This window comes from Clarias gariepinus, chromosome 2 (assembly GCF_024256425.1).
Source record: "Clarias gariepinus isolate MV-2021 ecotype Netherlands chromosome 2, CGAR_prim_01v2, whole genome shotgun sequence".
NCBI lineage: Eukaryota > Metazoa > Chordata > Actinopteri > Siluriformes > Clariidae > Clarias > Clarias gariepinus.
The window spans coordinates 44,791,185-44,812,969 of NC_071101.1; the positions used below are offsets into that span (position 1 = coordinate 44,791,185).

At 39.2% G+C, this 21,785-nt stretch overlaps 1 protein-coding gene across 1 annotated transcript in view; it reads right to left on the bottom strand.

Annotated features, from left to right (window-relative positions):
• The window catches only part of LOC128508444 (E3 ubiquitin-protein ligase TRIM16-like), a 131,922-nt gene that overhangs the window by 52,661 nt on the left and 57,476 nt on the right, over positions 1-21,785 (bottom strand). The window lies entirely within an intron of this gene.

Genomic DNA, 21,785 nt, shown 5'->3' on the forward strand with positions numbered 1-21,785 from the left:
ATTTGTATTTTACAGTTAACACAACAGCACATTTAATTAACTCGTCTCTTCACTCAGAGCCGTAATAATTAGTGACGTCACCTATTTCGTGCACAGAGAGAACTAATACATGGTGTATACTGTCCTAATACTTTCAGCCACCACCGTGTACCTCTCTCTCTCTCTCTCTCTCTCTCTCTCTCTTTACATCACAGTAAAATGACTAGAATATCTGACGGTATATAATTAGTGTAACACACTGCAGGTGCACTTACCGGTCCGCTGACCTCCGCCATCACGGTGAAGCACTTTCTCCTGCAGGTGTCTTCTGTCTTCTAACTAGGCGTCATTTGGAGACAGAGTTCCAGGATGTACGAGCGGAAGCTTGAATAAAGTTGTGAACGTCTGGTACGAGAATGACGTCTGAAGAAGAAAGAAAAGAAAGAAAATGTGTAACTGCCTGAGAACATGGAGCTCGTATGCGTGTGAGTATCTGGTGACCAGCGAAATGCAGAAACTGGTGGTTAAAGTCATCGAAAACAGAGTCGACGATGTTTTAAAGTTTAAAACCCGTTTCAGTTGTGTACCTGATGAGGTGAAGGGATTCGAAGAGTTTCTGTATATTATTAGATCTGTAACTGGTTCTACACACTGGGACGAGCTCGTGCAAGCAACATTACACCTAAACCAGAATTCCCCAGTCATTACCTTTTGTAAGATTGTTAATGTTTTTTAAGTAAAAAAAAAAGGATATGCATCATATGTTTACACTTTATGCACTGATTGTTGATATTGTAGCATTTTACCGCCGGAAAGGATGTTGAAGAGACGAGTGAGCTTATTTGCTGCCCAATGCAATGGCTGGGAGTATTTTATTTAATACACAGTCACACAACACTGTATAGCATGAGCAGTACATTCACACGAGAACCACATCCAATTCAGCCTTAGTATGAACCAGAGCACATTTAACAGATCACACACACCTCACACAAACATGGCCGAAGCCCCCAGCCCAAACAACCTTCCCCAACAGGGTGAACACATTGCAAACCCCCCCGCAATGCATGATGGTCGTCAGCTGCCGCCCCGCCTACGCCACAATATTATAGTTATTTGTGTAAAAAAAAAATATATATCATTCTGTAGGTATTGTAAATGATTTATAGATAAATACATGATGTTTTACAAACCCGATTCCAAAAAAGTTGGGACGCTGTACAAATTGTGAATAAAAACAGAATTCCATGATGTGGAAGTTTTTTAATTTCAATATTTTGTTCAAAATACAACATGAAGGACATATCAAATGTTTAAAATGAGAAAATTTATCATTATAAAGAAAAAATGAGTTGATTGAAAATTTTATGGCATCAACACATCTCAAAAAAGTTGGGACAAGGCCATGTTTACCACTGTGTGGAATCCCCTCTTCGTGCAAACATCTGGGGACTGAGGAGACAAGTTTCTCAAGTTTAGGAATAGGAATGTTGTCCCATTCTTGTCTAACACAGGCTTCTAGGTGGTCAACTGTCTTAGGTCGTCTTTGTCGCATCTTCCTCTTTATGATGCGCCAAATGTTTTTTTATGGGTGAAAGATCTGGGCTGCAGGCTGGCCGTTTCAGTACATTTACATTTAGGCATTTGGCAGACGCTCTTATCCAGAGCCACTTACATTTTTATCTCATTACACATCTGAGCAGTTGAGGGTTAAGGGCCTTGCTCAAGGGCCCAACAGTGGCAACTTGGTGGTTGTGGGGTTTGAACCTGGGATCTTGCGAACCGTAGTCCAATACCTTAACCACTGAGCTACCCCTGACCCTGTACCTGTATGCTTCTCCTACACGGCCATGATGTTGTAATTGATGCAGTATGTGGTCTGGCAGTGTCATGTTGGAAAATGCAATGTCTTCCCTGAAACAGGCGACGTCTGGATGGGAGCATATGTTGTTCTAGAACTTGGATATACCTTTCAGCATTGATGGTGCCTTTCCAGATGTGTAAGCTGCCCATGCCACACGCACTCATGCAACCCCATACCATCAGAGATGCAGCAGCTTCTGAACTGAGCGCTGATAACTTGCGTTGTCCTTGTCCTCTTAACAGTGGCGGCTGCTAGCTTTTAAAACAGGGGAAGCTCATATTTGGCCTTTATCATAAAATTCATTATGTTATAGCTGCGTCTGCCATTATGCACAGCTTGCTAGCTGGCTTGTTTCACCTTCCACGAGCTACTTTAATTATATGAACAAACTAACTTTACAGTGTTGAAACAAGGAGCAAAGTCAAGAATGCTATAATATGTTTTTTTATTGTTTAAAGAATGATTTGTACAAACAAAAATGGTTTATATCACCAGCAAACATTACAGAGTGCAGCATCACCGTACCACTTCACCTGCAAATCCGCATGGGTCTGAACTCAAATCTCTGTAGCGCTGATGTATACTTAAGACATGCTGTCAATCAAAAAAGGGGTTCCGCCCTTTAAACAGCTCCTCCAATCATCATGCAGCAGCCCATTGTCCAGGCCAGCCCACTCCTCATTTGCTCCTCATTCACCCCCAGAGACGCTAAGCGTCCGTGGGCGGGACATAATCGCAGCGTTTATTCAATGACCGTCTAGTTTCAAAGCACTGGAAAAAAAACCTTTAAAGCAGTTGCATTGAAGTCAATGGACGCTGGGCTTCAACGGGGAAATGCACTGTGACATTACGGGAATGTATGAGAAGAACATCAAGTCAGCCGACCTGCCATATCCAACTGATTCTGAACGAACTCGTCTTTGAGATGAACGTTTTCTAACACATTTTTAGTCAATAAAATGTTAATACAATAGTACATGATTTGACCATTAATTTTGTGACATTATAGGGGAAGCTGAGCTTCCCTTGCAGTCTTAAAGAAATCGCCACTGCCTCTTCAGTCCGGATGACATGGCGTCCCAGTTTCCCAAAAACGATTTTGATTTGTCTGACAACAGAACAGTTTCCCACTCATTTTAAATGAGCCTTGGCCCAGAGAAAACACCTGCGCTTCTGGGTCATGTTTAGATATGGCTTCTTTTTTGACTTTTAGATTTTTAGCCAGCAACGGCGAATGGTACGGTGGATTGTGTTCACCGACAATGTTTTCTGAAAGTATTCCTGAGCCCATGTTGTGATTTCCATTACAGTAGCATTCCATTGCAGTAGTATGCGATGCAGTGCTGTCTAAGGGCCCGAAGATCACGGGCATCCAGTATGGTCTTCTGTCCTTGACCCTTACGCACAGAGATTGTTCCAGATTCTCTGAATCTTTGGTGATCCTCTGCCCAGTGAGAGACACTGCCAATCTGAGAGGCTGATTCGATGACGAGTTTTGTCTCATGCATCCGACTAATCGTAATTGTAAATTCGACTTTTTCGTTTCGTTCCTCCGACCCCGGCACCTCAGATATCTTTTGTAAAATATAACCGGCATTTCGCCAGAAACGAGGGTTAATGCAATCGATACGTCTTTTAAAATAGTCTTTTTTTCTTCTCGTTGTTAAGGCCTTCTTCGTATTATTATTTTTAGGACAATCTCTCGAGTCTCACCTTGCCTCTGCTTTTGAAGGTTAAGGTATCTTTGCAGGGGAAGGTTGTACTTTTTTTTTCTCGTGGGATGATATTAATTTCTGATCTCTCTCATTTTCTCATCCAGCTCATTTTCAGCTCTTTCTCTGATATTTTCACTGTGATTAACCTGTTCGTTTAGACGACTTAGTTGTTCAGTGGAGATGAGATACATTTCCCACAAGGTCAGTGTTTTATTTAGGAATAACACCGCTGATCAGCTGCCTCACGAATGGTTAGAGTCGTACTAAGTAACAGCAGGAGAAACCTTCCTGTTTGAAGTATATTTTTTTGGATTCAGCGTCTTTTAGTCAGCGATCAGTCTAATGTGTTTTTTCTGTCTCTGAAGTTTCTTATACTGATGTCTGGACACAGGAATATTTCCTTTCAGAAGGTTTAAAGCGATCTCACACACAGCTCTAATGACGTCCACGGAGCAAGTTCCCAATATAGCTTTATGCTGACGCGGAGTGATGGAGACTAAAGACCTGAGCAACGGCATGTTTCTTGTTATACGAGCAGACATTTTTATTTTATTATTATTTTTTCTAAGGTATATCCACACAAGTCGGCTCTGTGGGTAGTAGACCGGCTCTTAGTCTGAAGTGGTCTGGACAGGAGGATGTCAAGTCCAGTAATGAATAGCTGTGGTTTTTATTTGTAGCATCTTCATAATTTTCCTAAAAGAAGGCCTTCTGTCTCGGGAATATATATCTAATTATAATATCTGATTTGCTAATATAGACATTTGCACATTCTGCAACATTTGTATTTACTTTTGTAAAAAAATGTTCTGAGTCAGAAACATAACAAACATGTTCCTGTGATGGCGATACAGTGTGAAGAGTTTTACAACTTCAGGATGATCAGAGGCTTCCAAAACGACATCGTCCAAAATAACCAAATGATTTTTATCCTGAGGAAAGATAGTTTCATCATCAATTGAATCAGACAGACCTTCTATAAATGTTATGTATACTCTTTCTTTCTCTTTCATTATTAATAACCTTGTCTATGATATGTGTATATTACATAGCACTCTGATGGAGAAGACTGTAGAATAAGAGGAGGCATCCAGACTTCAGAGACGGTTAGTACATGCTAGAGTTAATGATATACACCTTTGTCAGTTAGAGATCAGTAATAGTAACTTTATAGAAATGTGTAAATTAGCAAAGATGATGTCTGGAGCTGTAATGTGCTCTGGGCCCTATTTACTAAGCATCTCAGAATCACCCATAAGACTCATTTGGGAACGAAAATCTTCCTACCTTAGAGTAGGACTTAAGTTATTTATGAAGCTTCCTACTTTTTTATTTTTAGCAAGGAGTAGGACTGCGCTGAGGAAAGCGTGTGATGTCGGGTGTAAATCTGGGGCCCTTGACCCATCCCAATAGGACATGGCCACAAAGCTTACAGTAGGTTATGTTCACTGAACTGCTGGATGTTTTTAGATCTGAATACTTTTGAGAGAAAACTTGGCCTGTTAGAGACGGATGGTGTCCACCCCATGAAGCTAGGCCTCCTTGGGACAGTTACATACATCAGCATTGTCTAACTGGTAGAGAAGGAGGCATCACAGTTATTTATTGTGATGATCTTACCATCATACAAAAACATAGACACAAATGTAAAGTGTTTAAAATTCTTTCCATAGTCCCATAAAATAAGTCTGCTCAATTCTGTAGGTTCTGGGCAGTAAGTCATGTGGTAGAGGCCACTCCAGGATTAGTGTTAGTGTTTAGTTCAGTCTAGGTTATAGGAAAATGCCATGAAATTGGCAATATGTTACCTTTCATACATTATTTAACCCTATAATGACAAACATGAATACACACAAAAAAGGGATCATGCATTTTCTCAAAATACAAAAAGTGTGTGTCTTAAATCTACACTGCAGCAAATCCTCTCTGCTTTGTGAAGGTAAGATCATTTGAACTGCCACAGCTGTGGATGCGAAAAAATGTTGCCCATGTTAATTGGTCAAGCTTTAACACATAAGAATTTTATACGTAGTCATTTTTATATTCATTTTAAAAAGGTTTACATTGTAGGTTTTAAACAGTCAGACATATGAAATTTAAAATAAACATACATATATATATACATACATATATATATACATATATACATATACGTATATATATATACATACATATATATACGTATATACATATACGTATATATATATACATACATATATATACATATATACATATACACACTAGGAAAAACCCAGACAACCTTCCGGAGAACCTGCAGAGAGCAGAGGACTTCTTTTTCAGTGCACCCCGAACTTCACAAGCCTTGTGGATGTTAACAATCTAAGATCACACAGTTAATTTTCCTACTTTTGTGAAAAGCTCTTGGATTGGTCACAGCAGCCTGGAACCAAGGCAGGGACAAAATCAACGAAGTGTAGCGTTTTTTCGCCGGAAAGAATGTTGGAGAGATGAGTGAGCTTAATTGCTGCCCAATGCAATGGCTGGGAGTCCTTTATTCAGCACACAGCATGTATAGCATGAACAGCACATTCACACGAGAACCACATCCAATTTAGCCTTAGCATAAACCGGAGCACATTCAACAGGTCACACACCACACACAAACATGGCCGAAGCCCCCAGCCCAAACAACCTTCCTTAACAGGGTGAACACATTGCAAACCCCCCCGCAATGCATGATGGTCGTCAGCTGCCGCCCCGCCTACGCCACACAGAAATGAGAAGTATAGAAAGAACTTTTTGTTTGTTCAAATAATGGGGTGTATAAATCATGTGTTTAATACATGTAGGCTACTGATTGTTTTGATATGAATGTAAACATTTCCTTATTTAGTTTAAAATATATGTTCGTTTTATTTATTATTGAATCTTTCTTGCACATTAAGTGTCTAGCTATTATTATTATTATTGATATTATTATTCATACACAAAGGGACATCAGCTGACACTCCAGTCACTAACAAAATCCTTGCTTGTCTAAGCACACTAACCACAGTGAGATTTTTTCCTTCCCAGTTACAGTGACTACCAAATTTTCCACTGTCAAAAAAATTCTGTCTATGCAAATCCAAAGCACATTCATCTCATGGAAAGAAAGGGACGTTATCCATCAGCAAGCTGACAAACTCGTTTCTACTGTAACTGTCAAACTATCTGTCAAACTTGTTGCCTCCAAATCAACATATGTTCTCCACCACAGGACACTCTGGCACCTCAGAACATATCAGCTCCTCCTGACTAAGAACTGGGGGCTCAGCATGTACACAAGTATTCACTACTACAGTACATCTCTTCCTGTGTAGCTTGTGTTGGAGCCATAATTCCCATACACTGTATTTACAATTTTAAAGAAGCACTAATGTAATTTCTAGGAGCCCCCTCCCCAAACTTGAATAAGTCTGACAGGAGGAATTCATAAAAATTCATGAACATGGTAAGAGTAGAAGATTCTATACGATAATGCAAAGGACAGTGAAAACAATGAAATAAATACATGATCAATCAAATTAAACTAAAATAAAAATTACACGTGATTTTATAGAGTGCATATTTTGTCAATCATCATATTAAGTTTCTGAGGAACAGCTCACTCTGTAAAGAATATAGTTAATATTACCAGAAGGAAATAAATATGATCGTGTGTGTGTGAAAGCTGCTCCAGCTCAGTGAGTCTCCTCTGAAGATCAGCAATCTCCTGCTCCAGTTGCTCCAGGAGTCGTTCAGCTCGACTCAGTTCAGTCTTCTCCTGAGCTCTGATCAGCTCCGTCACCTCCGAGCGCTTTTTCTCCATGGAGCTGATCAGCTCAGTAAAGATCCTCTCACTGTCCTCCACTGCTGTCTGTGCACTCAGCTATTAGGAAAAATACTCAAGATCAAGATACATTTAAAGCTCAACTACCCATCTATCCATCCAATCTATCCAACCATTCTCTACACTACTTAGTTCAATTCAGGGTCATGGTGGTAACAGGAGAAGCAGAGATCCTCAGACATGCCTTTCACCAGCAGCTTCTTCCAGTTCCTCCTGGGGGATCCCTAACTGCTTCTCACTCCTGCCAAGATATAGAATCCCTTTAGCATGTCCTGGGTCAGCCCCAGGCCGCACAACCGGCCATACATACAGTATGCACACATATAGAAATAAAACCATGAATACAGGGTACTTTATGTATAGTTTCTGTTATAAGCTAAATATCTTTAAGATAATTAAAACAGCCAAATGTTGATGTATGCCACTTTTGAAGCAACCAATTTCCACACAATAGTTACTATATTTAAGTTCTTACATTTATCATACTGATTTTATTACTTGTGATCTATTTCAGATTGATGGGAGCAAAATGGCTCACATTTTACCAATTTACATGATTGCAGGAGAGTCTATTCAAGTTGCACTTTTGAATAGTATATAGCCAACAATCTGAGAGAGGTGTAAGGAAGTCAAAGAATAAGAAAACCAAATTGGATGTGAGAGCAGTGTTTACTTTTAGCTTTACGTTCAGTGTTTGGAGAACATTCCCTCTTTCTGCCATTTTGTCCTCTGCTTTAGAAACCCAAGCCTCTTATAAAGTCCTCCCCTCTACTCTTAATTTTTACCTTAGGAGCTGTTTTTAGGGCCAAGATGTTTTGTGAATCATTTTTATTTTTACTAAAATTGTCCTAAATGTGAGGGTAAATTCTAAGAAAATGTAATAATTCTAAGAATTTTGCTTTGAATAAGCTTTGAATACAGGCTCAGATTAGTAAAACATTGTATTTACCTGCAGTCTAAAAAGTTTTCTTATTCTTCCATAAACACCATATTACTCAACCTAACAAACCAAAGTATAAATTCAACACTTAATATCCCATGTCAGTTGGGGTTAGACTTAACACTAAATTTATTTTAAAACATTTTAAAAAGCTGCTGACATCAGTCTAGCAGCAGCTGCAAAACATGTATAAAGACCTTTTTAAAAATATATGCCGAATATGGCATCTGGCTCTATGGCAACATTAAAGTTCTTATGGCCAAATTGGGTGTTAATGTAAAGAAATGTTGCATTTCATTTAAATGAATGTTGCATAAAGCACAAAGGGGTGTAGCAAGCTTTTCAAAAGTGTGGGGGATGAATGTGGTTCATTTGTTGATATAAATGATGAATACAATGACAGAAGGGTACAAAAGGTATTAACATACAAGATATAAAAAGCTTTCTATTTAAATGAGTGATAGTGATACTAGAGTGATACTAAAAACACACTCAGAACACACTTGCTAGACTTGCTAAAGATTTAGAATCAGAAATGCTTTAATAATCTTAGGGAGAAATTATTTTGTTACTCGAAATATACAGACATTTCATAAAAACAACATACTGTATATTCAGAACAAAAATATAAACAACTATGTACATACAGTATATAAATGCAACCAACAACAACAACTGACCAAATAATATATGACCAACTATATCTCCTAATGTTAAAAGAACCAGAAGTGCTCTTTCTGCTCTCCTTACAAGAGACAAACTGCTCAGCAACCTTTTTTCTGTTTCCCCTGTCCAGCTTGTCTTTATGTACACGGCACACAGCAACACTGTTGAGGCGAGTTTGGGTCAGTGAATATTGAAAAGTAATACAATGAAATAAATGCAAACAGCACTAATGGTAATAGGCTACTGTTGTTTAATGTCAACATTTTTCAACTTTCATCTCTCAACTTCACTTACAGGATTTCTCTTGAAAAAGGTGTCAATCTTCTCCTGCCTCTTTCTTTTCTGCATCTTAATGATACTGCGTGACAAAAGGACAGTGGTAAGCTTGATAGTGGCATGGGTCTGACAGGACTGGGACTGCTACATGGGACTGACAGGACTGGGACTGCTACATTTTGCTTACTTGCAGATAAGCAATAAGCAATGAAGATATAAAACAAAAAAAAGTCATCACAAAAAAGCATTTCTAAATAATAATAATAATATAAACAAAAATATAATAATATAAATAATTTAACAATTTACTGTTTTTAAACATTAAAATAATATACACATTAAAATAATATTCTTCCATAGTCAACAGGTATGCAAACTGACATTATTTCTCACTTTTTTCTCCTCAACAGATCCAATCAAACACAACTAGCAAGTCATCTAATGAACAAACAATGCTTAAAATATCAAAATCAATTGCACTGGCAATAAACCCATAAATACATTGCTTAAAATTGTCAATTTGTCCCTCCTCATCAATTTCCCGCCTTCTTCATCACAGTTACTTTATGCATTGCATGCCACACACATAACCGAATTTAGCTAAGTTAGCTACTGAACACTATCCCAATTAGCAATTGCCATAAGTCTAAAAAACGAAATATAATACAGAAAACATTCAACATGTCAACAAAACATAAACAGAACAAGTTCCCAAACATATATCAAGCTTATCTAAAAACCTCAAAAGCATAAACATTCAAAGTAGCTGGAAAACGGAGATGTAAATAATCATAACAACCATAAGTTCCCGCCTCCTCTGCACGAGCTGACCGATAAATCTAACACACCAAGAGAGGCGGGACTTAAGGCAGAACAGCTAATCATCAGCCGGTGTCATGTTTGAGAGGGAGGGGAGAGGAGAGCTGAAGCGAGCGTAGACACAGAGCGGCCAGAGAAACGGAGGAGCGAATGTGAAGGTGTTTGTTCAAATCTGCTGGAAAACTGTAGAAAAAGTGTGGGTGTTGAACCCTCTCACCGGGAAAAGTATGGGTGTTAAAACACCCACATCCCCCACGGGTGCGACACCCCTGTACTTACCAAATGACGTCATGTTTCTCTGCCGACCCCCGCCCATAAATCCATGCTACGTCTCAAAACCGACTTGTCACCTCCCGATACAATATCATCATCATACTTCGGTGCAGAGTCAATTCTACAAGTATTGTGGTTTTATAAATATCTCAATTCAATATTACATTTTCCCCGCTTTTATTAAAATTTTAGACCTTTAAAGAATTTTAATGAGTAATTAAATGTACGCTGTTCCTCAAAACATTAGTTTTCTCACTTAAAACCAAACGCAGCATTTAAACAACACAAACTAACTTCAAGTACAAGAGTTTAACATTTAACTAAGCAGTGCGTATCTCTGCCATGCATCAGAATTATTATTACTAAACAAACTTTTAGTAAATAATTCACTCCTACTACACAGGATAAAAATGTGTAAATAGTTCAGAGAGCGCCACCTGTAGGATTATGAAGAAACTGTTAAAAATAATACCTGATAACCTCGCTTCAAAACAGTTTTTGACAGTTTTATGACTTTTTTAACCGTATGGATGACCTTTATGATATTTTAGGGCCTGAGGGGGTGATGGTGCTTGTGGGTTAGAAATCGTTTTTTTTTTTTTTTAAGGATTTGTTCAATGATTTTTTTTTTTTAATTTGAATAAATATTAATAGTTCATAATACTTAGTTTAAATATTAAGACAGGGAGATTTATTTATTTGGAGAACGGTGAAACATTTAATCAGTGTAGTGAAAAACGCGAATCACTTCGTATGACTGGGGATTGTTGAACTTTTTAGTTTTTTAAATTTACCTAAAGAGAAAAAGAAAAAGATTAAATGAGCGTTACCAGAGGGTGAGAGCCCCAAGTCGTTGAGATGGGTTTAAAGAAAAAGAAATTTCACTTGAGCTTGTCCGAGCTTAAATAAATAAAAAATATAGGATTAGAAATGTATCTTGATTTTATTCATTCATTGTGTGTGTGTGTGTAAATGTTTGAGGCTTGTTTAAAAATTACAGGGAAGTGGTGCAAAGCCAGAAAAAAAATTCCTTTCTTCAGAGCCTCTTGTCTTCACACGTCCTCACTATGGTTTGAGGTAGAATCTATATGAACTATTTATTTTTTCTACACAAGTTTTGTTATAAGTTTTAAGTTGTCTTTTAATTTTTTTTTAAATGGCTTTCAACTTTTCAACAATATGACAATTGATCCTCAGGGCATGATACCAGAAGGGAGCTGGCAAGACGGTGAGTTTTATTTATTCCTTTTTTTAAAAACAAAGAAATTACAGTGGAAGCTTGGATTACGAGCATAATTTGCTCTAGAAGCGGCTCGTATTTTAAAACACTTGTAAACTAAATTCGAAGAATTCCCATGAGAAATAGTAGAAACTCAAATTATTCGTTCCACAGCCCAAAAAAATAAATACATGAAAATAATTAACACAAAATATAAAGTAAAAAAAAAAACAAATTAACCTGCACTTTACCTTTAAAAAAAGTAAAAATAAATCCAAACAGAAGTGTTTCCCTTTGTGCACGCACTCTTTATTGTTTCTAATGAGACTCGCTTTTGCTTTACACGTGCGCTGTACACACACGCATACGGACACAAAATAAAAAATATTTACACACACCCATGCTCACCATGTTCTAATAATAATAATAATTATTATTATTATTTTTATTTATATAGCGCCTTTCTCAGGCGGTACCGAGAGACAGCAAAGAAACCAGAATCGGAGGAGCGTAATGAACGGGTCGGAATGTACAGTAGGGGGCAAGCAGATTAAAAAGGTAAGTGGGGGCTAAGCCATGTATAGATTTGAAAACAAGGAGAAGAATTTTGAATTTGATACGGTAAACAACTGGGAGCCAATGGAGATCAGACAGGATTGGGGTTATATGAGCAGAGCATTTAGTATGAGTGAGTATCATAGCCGCAAAGTTTTGAATATATTGTAATCTGGAGATGGAGCTGGCAGGTAGACCAATTAAAAGAGCATTACAGAAATCAATGCGTGATGAGATGAATGCATGGATGAGAGTTTCGGCATCTTTGGTACTGATGAATGGACGCAGTTGGGCAATGCGGCATAAATGAAAGAATGCAGATTTAGTGACAGATTTAATGTGAGGCTGAAAGGAGAGTGTGAAGTCAAAGATTACTCCTAAATTTATGACAGAAATAGATGTTTTGATGTGAGAGCCAGCAATCTCACAGGTGAAATTGGTGGAGATGTTGCTGGTGAGTGCTGGGGTTCCGATGAAAATTATCTCAGTTTTGTCCATGTTAAGTTTCAGAAAGTTTAAGTTAAGCCAATCTCTGATGTCCTTCACGCAAGCAGAGATTTTGTCAATTTGGGCAGATGGAGTAGGTGTACAGATAGAGTAAAGTTGAATGTCGTCGGCATAAAAGTGATAGTTAAGACCATGACGTTGAAGGATCAGACAGAGTGGGATTATGTAAATTGTGAATAATAGTGGGCCAAGAGCAGATCCCTGGGGAACACCTCGCTTCAGTGGGACAGTGGGCGATCGAAAATCCTTAACAGAAATATAAAATTGTCTATCAGAGAGATAGGAAGAAAACCAAGAAAGAGCAGTACCAGAGATACCCAGACCAGAGATACCCAGACCAGAGAGACGAAAAATGAGCAAATCATGGGAGACAGTATCGAAGGCAGAGCTGAGATCAAGTAGCAGCAGTATGGACAAGGAACCAGAATCACAAGAAGATCATTCACTACCTTTACAAGTGCAGTTTCGGTACTATAGAGGGGGCGAAAACCAGACTGAAAATGGTTGAAGAGATTATTATCAACTAGATAAGACTGGAGTTGGGCAGCAACAGTACTTTCCAGTAATTTGGATATGCAAGGTAAATTAGAGATGGGACGATAGTTAGATAAGACTGAGGAGTCAAGGTTGGGTTTCTTGAGGTTACAGGTGTAACTGCAGCAGTTTTTAGTGGCAGAGAAAATGAAGCAGAGGTAAGAGATGCGTTAATGAAATGAGAAATAGGTGCAGAGATGGCAGAGTGACAACGTTTCAGGAGAGAAGTAGGAGCAGGATCAAGATGACAGGATGAGGAGTTGGATTTAAGGATTAGCTTAGAGACAGAATCTGGGGTCGTCAGAGAAAAACAAGAGAGAGACTGATGGGATAGATTTGTTGGATGGCTGAGCTTGTAGGGAAACATTGGTGGACAGCATTAGTCTTCTCAAGCAAATAATCCAAAAAAGAGCAGCAAAGCTCATTAGATACTAGAGCATCCTGAGGTGGGCAATTGGTACGTTTATTTATCGTATTAAATAATGCTTTTGGTCTCTTGCTCGATTTATTGATTGTGGCAGAGATAAAGTTAGAGCGGGCTAAGAAGAGAGCAGATTTATAACATTTAAGATGATCTAGAAAAGCCAAATAGTGCACAGTAAGACCGGTTTTCCTGTAAAGACGTTCAAGCCGTCTGCCAGTAGCCTTAAGAATACGGAGTTCAGGGAAGAGTGAGTGGCGGGGACATTTCTGGTCTTAATAGGAGCATACTGCTGTAGGATTTCAGAAATTGTAGAGTTGTAATTAGATAGTATCACGAATGGAGAAGAAATATCAATGACATCAGAAAGATTTGAAGAGACAATAGAAGTACAAAATTATACAGTGTCAATTGCTTTAAAATTACGATATGAAATAACAGTTTTAAGGCATTTAGAGTGCATAGGCAGATTAAGGCGAAAGTCAAGGAGTTTATGGTCAGAAATACCGGTGTCAGAGGCAGAAATAGAAGTGATATCCCCCCTTGAAGTACATATTAGATCAAGGGTATGACCACGTGTATGAGTAGGAATGTGAACATGCTGTGTCAAATTAAAACATTCAAAAACAAACAGTAATTGGGTAGTGTTGGGGCAAACTGTATCAACATGAATATTGAAGTCACCAAGCAGAAGAATAGGAGATGACAATGAGCAGGCAAGGGTTAACAGTTCACTGAGTTCAGAAAAAAAGCTGGACAGGGCTTTGGGAGGACGGTAGAGTAAGATGATTGTGAGACAGTCAGCTTTCAAAACCATGTATTTAAATGAATTTGTATTGTGAAAATCAAGTTGTTTCAGATGAAGGTACTCCTGAACACACGCCGTGAGCGGTGGATGTACCGTGGGCGCCGGAGAATCCCTAAACTCCGGCAGAGCTCATACGTCATAGGGTCAATGCGCGGATGGCAGTTCAAGGCCCTTACCTGTGATGGCGAATAACCAATATCCATTACGAAGGCAAGATGCAAAATAGGGCAAAAAAAAAGAGAAGAGATAAGAAGAAAAAAAAGAAAAACCATTGCCCAAGACATTATAGTATTGAGCAAGTGAGAGCCAGACACAGACAGGAACTGCCTGACACTAATGCTGGAGACGCTAACAGGGCAGAGGGCTGACAGCGGCCCGGTGGCGAACTCACAGACAGCAAAAAGTTGATAGTTATTGTCCAGTTTATTTCAAGCATCAGCAATATGAAATGGAATAATCCAACCAGCGAAGCAGAATGTCAGGGAGACATGCAGCAGGAACAAACTAACAAACAAACAATCCAGGTACGAAGCGGCAGCACAGACGCGCACAGCGTTCTCGTCCCGGAACCGGATCTTAGTTCTAGTAAACAGTACACACGTGCACGGATGTTGATTATACCAGTAAGAGACGAGCATTAAGACCCAGCAGGAGAGACGATTACCCACAATTCCACAGCGTAAGAGAGAGAAAAAACATTGACTCAGTTGTGATCATGTGACGCTCGGCGTCAAAACAAGAAGCGCATGCGTGATACATGATACTCGGTACTCGTAAACCCAGACATTTTTCAAATTGTATTAAAAATCTTTGCTTGTCTTGCAGAACACTTGCAAACCGCGTTACTCGCAATCCGAGATTTCACTGTATTCTGTTTTGTTTTAGCTTCTTAGGAAATGTTGTAAATAAACTTTATAAAGTTTATTTATGTTTTAGATTTGGAAACGCTGCTTTATAAAACAGCTGAGCTAACGGTCAGTCTATCAAGATTTACATATTACTTAAAACCTTTTACCCAAAAATATATTGTTTATAAAAGTAGTAACGAAAAAGCGGATCAAGCGTCCTGTCTGCAGCAACAAAAGCAGCAACAGTCTGATCCTCGCTACGGTGGGTTATTATGATTTTTTATGAATACTCTGTATCTCTCTCTGTGTTAGTAGAAGATGTTGAATTGCTGAGCGTCCCCGTTTCTGAACTGTTGGACGATAGAAAGCCTCTACCTCTAAACAAACCTTGAACCAGCCTAAAAGCGACACCTTGTCGAAACAGCCTGGGAGACCAAGTGCGATTCCACCGAGTGCGGTTTTTGAATAATACAGAAAGTCTCCAGGGAAACCAAAAGTGTCAAAAAAGGTCTCTCTCTCAACTTCATCCAGAGACAGAGCGAGCCAAAGTTCTCCGGGCCTGTGTCGCCTATGTTTGTGTGAAGAGCGCCTTGCAGATGAATTTTCGTTGATTCTTGACTGAAGCGAGCTCTTTGAACCAGCATACGAGCTCCATGTTCTCAGACAGATACACATTTTCTTTCTTTTCTTTCATTCCTGTACCAGAAGTTCACAACTTTTTCCGCTCGTACATCCTGGAACTCTGGCTTCAAATGACGCCTAGTTAAAAGACAGAACACACCTGCAGGAGAAAGTGCTTCACCGTGATGGCGGAGGTCAGCAGACCGGTAAGTGCACCTGCAGTGTGTTATACTAATTATATACCGTCAGATTGTCATGGAAATACAGACTCAACAGACAATGATCTTTTAGAGAACCCGAACGAGCGTTTTATTAAAAGGTTGTGGGGTACTTAAAAACAAAGGATGAATTAACTGGAAAGTCTTAGCTATATGGACTTAACTCTTAGTCTTAAAGTGAAGCTGGTGGACGAGCGTAGACAAACAGGTGAAACGAAGAACATCCAAGGTACACGAACAAGGAGGCATGAACGGGAACCAGAAGACGGGACGAGACCAATGACACAGCGTGAGAGGTTGATCAGGTGTGTGACAGAGTCTGTAGCCATATGTGAAGTCAGACGCTGAGTGAGGGGAAGTGAGGTGTATTTAAGGTGTGGTGCTAATGTGAATCAGGTGTGTGCTCAGAATTCGGGTGATTGGGAACGAAGGCTGAGGGTGGAGCCTGGTGTTTCCATGACAGAACCCCCCCTCTACGGACCGCTCCTGAGGGCCGCAGGATCCGTTGTCGGGGTGGACGACCTCTTCCTTTGGAAGCAGGCATTTGCGGGTGTTGTTGGTGAATCTCCCTGAGGAGATTTGGGTCGAGGATGTCTTCACGTGGGACCCAACTCCTCTCCCTAGGGCCGTAACCCTCCCAGTCGATGAGATATTTGAGACGACCACGTCGACGGCGGGACCTTAGGATCCCATTTACTGCATAGATTGTTCCGTCTTCCAGATCTAGCGCTGGGGGGGCTCGTCTCCGGGACACTGAAAAACTGGGTAAATGATAAGGTTTTAGAAGTGAGACGTGATAGGTGGGGTGAATTGTGGTTGGTAACCAAGCATGCACTAAAAGGGGGTGAGTCCTGTAGTGGGGTGTCAGAGGGAGTTCTGTGCCTACTCGGCCCAGGCGATGAACTGGCTCCAGGAGTGTTGGCAGTCATGGCAGGAGTTACAGAGGTATCTACCTATCTCCTGGATCTTATGCTCGGTCTGTCCGTTACTTTGAGGATGATATTCAGAAGACAGGCTTACGGTCACACCCAGGAGATTGAAGAAGGCCTTCCAAAATCTGGAGATGAATTGGGGTCCTCTGGGATGCCATAAATCCTAAAAACCTGATTGAATAATGTTTTGGCCGTCTCCTTGGCTGAAGGAAGTTTCTGCAATGGGACTAGACGGCAGGATTTGGAGAATCTATTTACAATTACCAGAATGCATGTATGACCTTTGGAACAAGGACGATCAGTGACAAAGCCCACTCCTAGGTGCGACCATGGACACCGAGGAACTGGAAGAGGTAACAACTTTCCCACTGGCAGATGTCTGGAAAACTTGGTTGTGGCGCAGTCCCGGCATCCCCTCACGTACCTTCTGACCTGTTCTGCCATGTTGGGCCACCAAAAACGTTCTTCTAGTAGTAAGAGGGTTTGATTCATGCCAGGGTGACCAGTGCCCATTGAAGAGTATGCCTGATGGAGGAGGGTATCCGGCTGAGTGGTTGGAACATAGAGACGGTCCGGCGGACAGTCTGATGGAGAGGGTTCGTTTGTCATAGACTGATAAATTTCTTTTCAATCTCCCACTGAATCGGGGAGACAAACAGCGTGGAGGAAAGAATGTTTTATGGGGTATCTGGATTTTCTTCCAATTCATAGTGGCGAGAGAGAACGTTAGCCTTGTCATTTTTTGTTCCAGGTCAGTAGCTGATGGTAAAACAGAAGCGTGTAAAAAATAACGCCTGTCGAGCTTGTCGTGGGTTGAGACGCTTGGCGTCCCGCGGATAGTCCGTTTATACCAGAATAGGGTGTACCGCCCCCTCCAACCAGTGTCTCCACTCCTCTAAAGCCAGTTTGATCGCTAGGAGCTCTCGATTCCCGATATCATAGTTCCGTTCGGCAGACGACAATTTTCGTCCTTTAGGAGATCGGTAAGGGGGAAAACCAGGGAACTGTAATCCCAGATGAATCTCCGGTAGAAGGTAGCGAAACCCAAAAAGCGTTGGAGCTGTTTGATTTTAGTTGGAGTTGGCCAGGTACGAATGGCTTTCACTTTTCCTTCATCCATTTTGATACCTTGCTGGCTAATGTGATAACCTAGGAACTGCACAGAATATTGGTGAAATGCACACTTTTCGGCTTTCAGGAACAGATGATGTTGTCTGAGTCTCCGGAGAACCTCGACCGCATAAATGCCGTGTTCCGATTCGTTCCTGGAGTAAATCAGTATGTCATCGATGTAAACGATTTTTTTTGTAGAACAAACTGCTCTACAATAATACGTGACCAAAATGAATGTATGTGTTTGCATTTTTTAGGAAAAAAAATATCATGCGTGGTTAGTAAGTTTTGTGAAAATAAAAGTAGCTTAAATAAGGCCATGAAACTCATACAGAACATTTGTTCACACGACTTTTTGAGAACTGGGCTGGTGGACTTGTGTTTTTGCTTCAAAATTATGTGCAAATGATCTTTTTTACTTGCTCACAGAAAACAATATAGTGATTAACATTTTTTAAGTCACTTTTTGAGTGTAAAGGCTCTATGCAAGAACGCGTGAACTATCATTACTAATGCAGTGATTCACACCTGAGTAGACAAAGGCCTGCATACTGATCTGCATAATGAGCCATCAGACAGGTATGTGACTGAGAGAGCAGAGTTACAAGAAAGAATCTGAGGACAAAATAAGGTATATATTTTCAGTGGTTAGGTTATTTGAGAATGTATTTGACACACACACAAAATAACTTAAGATTTACTTGTGAGTTCAGTTAAACAGTTTATTAGGCCTAAACAATTAAAGTTGCCTTTTTAGCTGCATTACTGCAGTCACTAAAACTAAAAATATAGCTGTTATCACAAATTACACATAAATTACATGTTAAAATATAAAAGTGTAAGAACAGTGCAAAAAAAAAACCCTGATGACGCCAATAAGAACTTAAATTATACTTTTAGTTTTGATCGTACAGACAAGATCTATATATTAATCGAATCTGTAAAGTGTCTACTTTTATTTGTATGTACACATGTTAAACATAAAACTTTGTGCATTAATAAAATAAAGAAAACAAACCGGGTGCGCTGTCTGTCGCTTTGGTCTGCGTGAACTGCAGGGAGAAACACGTCATTAAAATGAACTGAAACTCAGCAAATACTCCACAGAGAGACACACGCACGATATTGGCGTCATCAGGGGAAGACGCCTCAAAACGCGTATATGTGTGCGCGGACCTCAGAGGGTTAATATCATAACTTTATATTGTGAGGTTTTATTGTAAAAAACAAAAAACAAAAGCTATTAAAAGTCATAACATTAAAATAGCAGCGCTTCAGATTGGTTGCAAAGTTGGGTGTGTGCGGGACAGCAGACTTCATACACATTAGTTTTAAAAAACCACTAGATTGGATTTAGGTCGAGTTTTATTATGTTTGTATCAATCTTTCTTTTAATATATATGCATATATTTAAATATATAGCCTAGATCAGGGGTCGCCAACCTGCGGCTCCGGAGCCGCATGCAGCTCTTTTATGCCTCTGCTGCGGCTCTGGAGCCGTGCTCCTATGGTGATATATTTTTAGGCTAATATTCTAAGTTGAAAATAAAATGTGTTCATTTTTGCGCTTAAAATAACCCCTCTTTCCCCACACCATCAACAAATTATTTCGCTGAGTAGTGAATAGACTAAAACAAAATCATGTTTGCTTTAGCATTGGAAACAATATTATATTAGGCTAACTTTATTAAAGATTATTCACTTTTACTTTTAAATTATTTGTTATACAGTATTTCGTCTTTTTTTCACACACACGCGGGCATCTTTAAATTTGAACAAAAATAATAGTGGGCTGGTATGTACGTTATTTTTTATATAACAAAAGGCTAAATGAAGTTAAATATACACAATGAATTAATCATTGCGTTTGCTTTACATTTGAGCACTCACATGTAAATAGCTTTTTTATTGTATATACTACCATATCATATATTTGTGTCTAATACTGTTTCATTCATATTTTACAACATTACATGCAGTTTGTAATTTACTTGCAATTGTACCTTTATGTAAATGTAACCTACGTATCTACAGTATAAGCATATTTAACCACTTTAGCAGTGAATGAAAAATTTGTTCGGTCTGGCTTTTAGATAAATTCCTTATTTGATATAATTTTATTATTTAATTAATTATCTTATATTACCTCTATATTTTTGTCGAGTATAGTCCTTCAAAGCAAGCATCAGGGTCGGTTCTAGACAGGCACATATGGGGGGGGGGGGGGCAATGAGAAATGTGAAGGGGGCATCATGTGTACACATCATGTTCGAGCACTGTTTTTTCCTCCTGTGCTTATAGTAACAGTACTGTCCTTACTAAATTGTGTGGTTAGCTGCGCCCAAAGCCTGGAGAAGTGGATTGTACTTTGTCAGGCCTCTACCTTCAGACCTGTCCAACTTGGGTGTCCCACTTGAAGTTTAAGCTCCTGCTGGTATAGCTCTTAAGGTCACTGAGGCACGCAAACCCCGTGACCACAATAAGGTGCCAATCCCTCAGGAGGGAAACTGAAAAATAAAAATTAAATAAATAAAACAAAATTAAATATCCTTAATCCAGATTTTATCAATCAACGACATAACATTTATCTTAGCTGGATGATCTAATTCTTGAAAACGTTTAACCTAAAGTAAGACTTAACACTATAACTAGAATATATATATAAAACTGAAAGGTTGTCTTATAATAAAAAATAAAAAAAAACTAAGTTAAAGCAGATGGGCTATAGAACAGATCATATTATATATATATATATTTTTTTTTTTTTTTAGAGTAAATGAACAGCTCTCTTCTCTCCAATCCACTCTACAACAACAGTCTCCTACACGACACTTCGTTAGGCTACGTCTTGACTTATTTGTATACGGACGGCGATTAGATGTTTAGCGAGGGCTCAGAGGAGGAGTGTGTGTGCGTGCGTGTGTGCGCTGGAGCCTGTGAATGAATATACAATTTTTTTTCGCTACCGCAGATCATTTTATTAACTTGTAATATATTCATTTTGTGAGTATAATAACATGTGTTTTCTTAACATTTAAAAATTTTGATTTGAGGGGGCAAGACATTTATTTGAGGGGCGCTGCCCCTCTTGCCCCCCGTAGAAACGGCCCCGGCAAGCATTGTGTCAGAAGATTCTGCGGAATTTCTTCTCACCTTTCATTCACGATACTGTAGGTGTGAATTTATCACACTATGTGTGCTGTTGGCAAATGCTGTAGGGGGGGTTTAGATTAATTAACAAGACAGAGCTCAGACGTCTCTGCCTAAATTTTATTTCCCCAGCAAACATAAAATAGATTTAAAAAATGATTAATGATAGCAATTAAATCAGATTTAATAGTTGGACTTGATACTTTTTTTTTATTTACTGTATGGACTGTCGTTTATCTATCGAGTAGCCTATATATTTGTGTAATATTGTCTTTCTTTGTACTTTAACTTTTTGCTGCAGCTATGCAGTGCTTCTATGGTTATATATTTTTAGACTGATATTGTAAGTTTAACATAAAACGTGTTTATTTTTGTGCTCAAAATTTCCTCCACTGTCAACAAATTATTTAGCTGAATCCATCTACCACCCCCCAGTCCCACGGTGGAACGAAGTGTCTGAGACCAAGCCCGCTGCTATGCTTTCCTGGCCGAAAA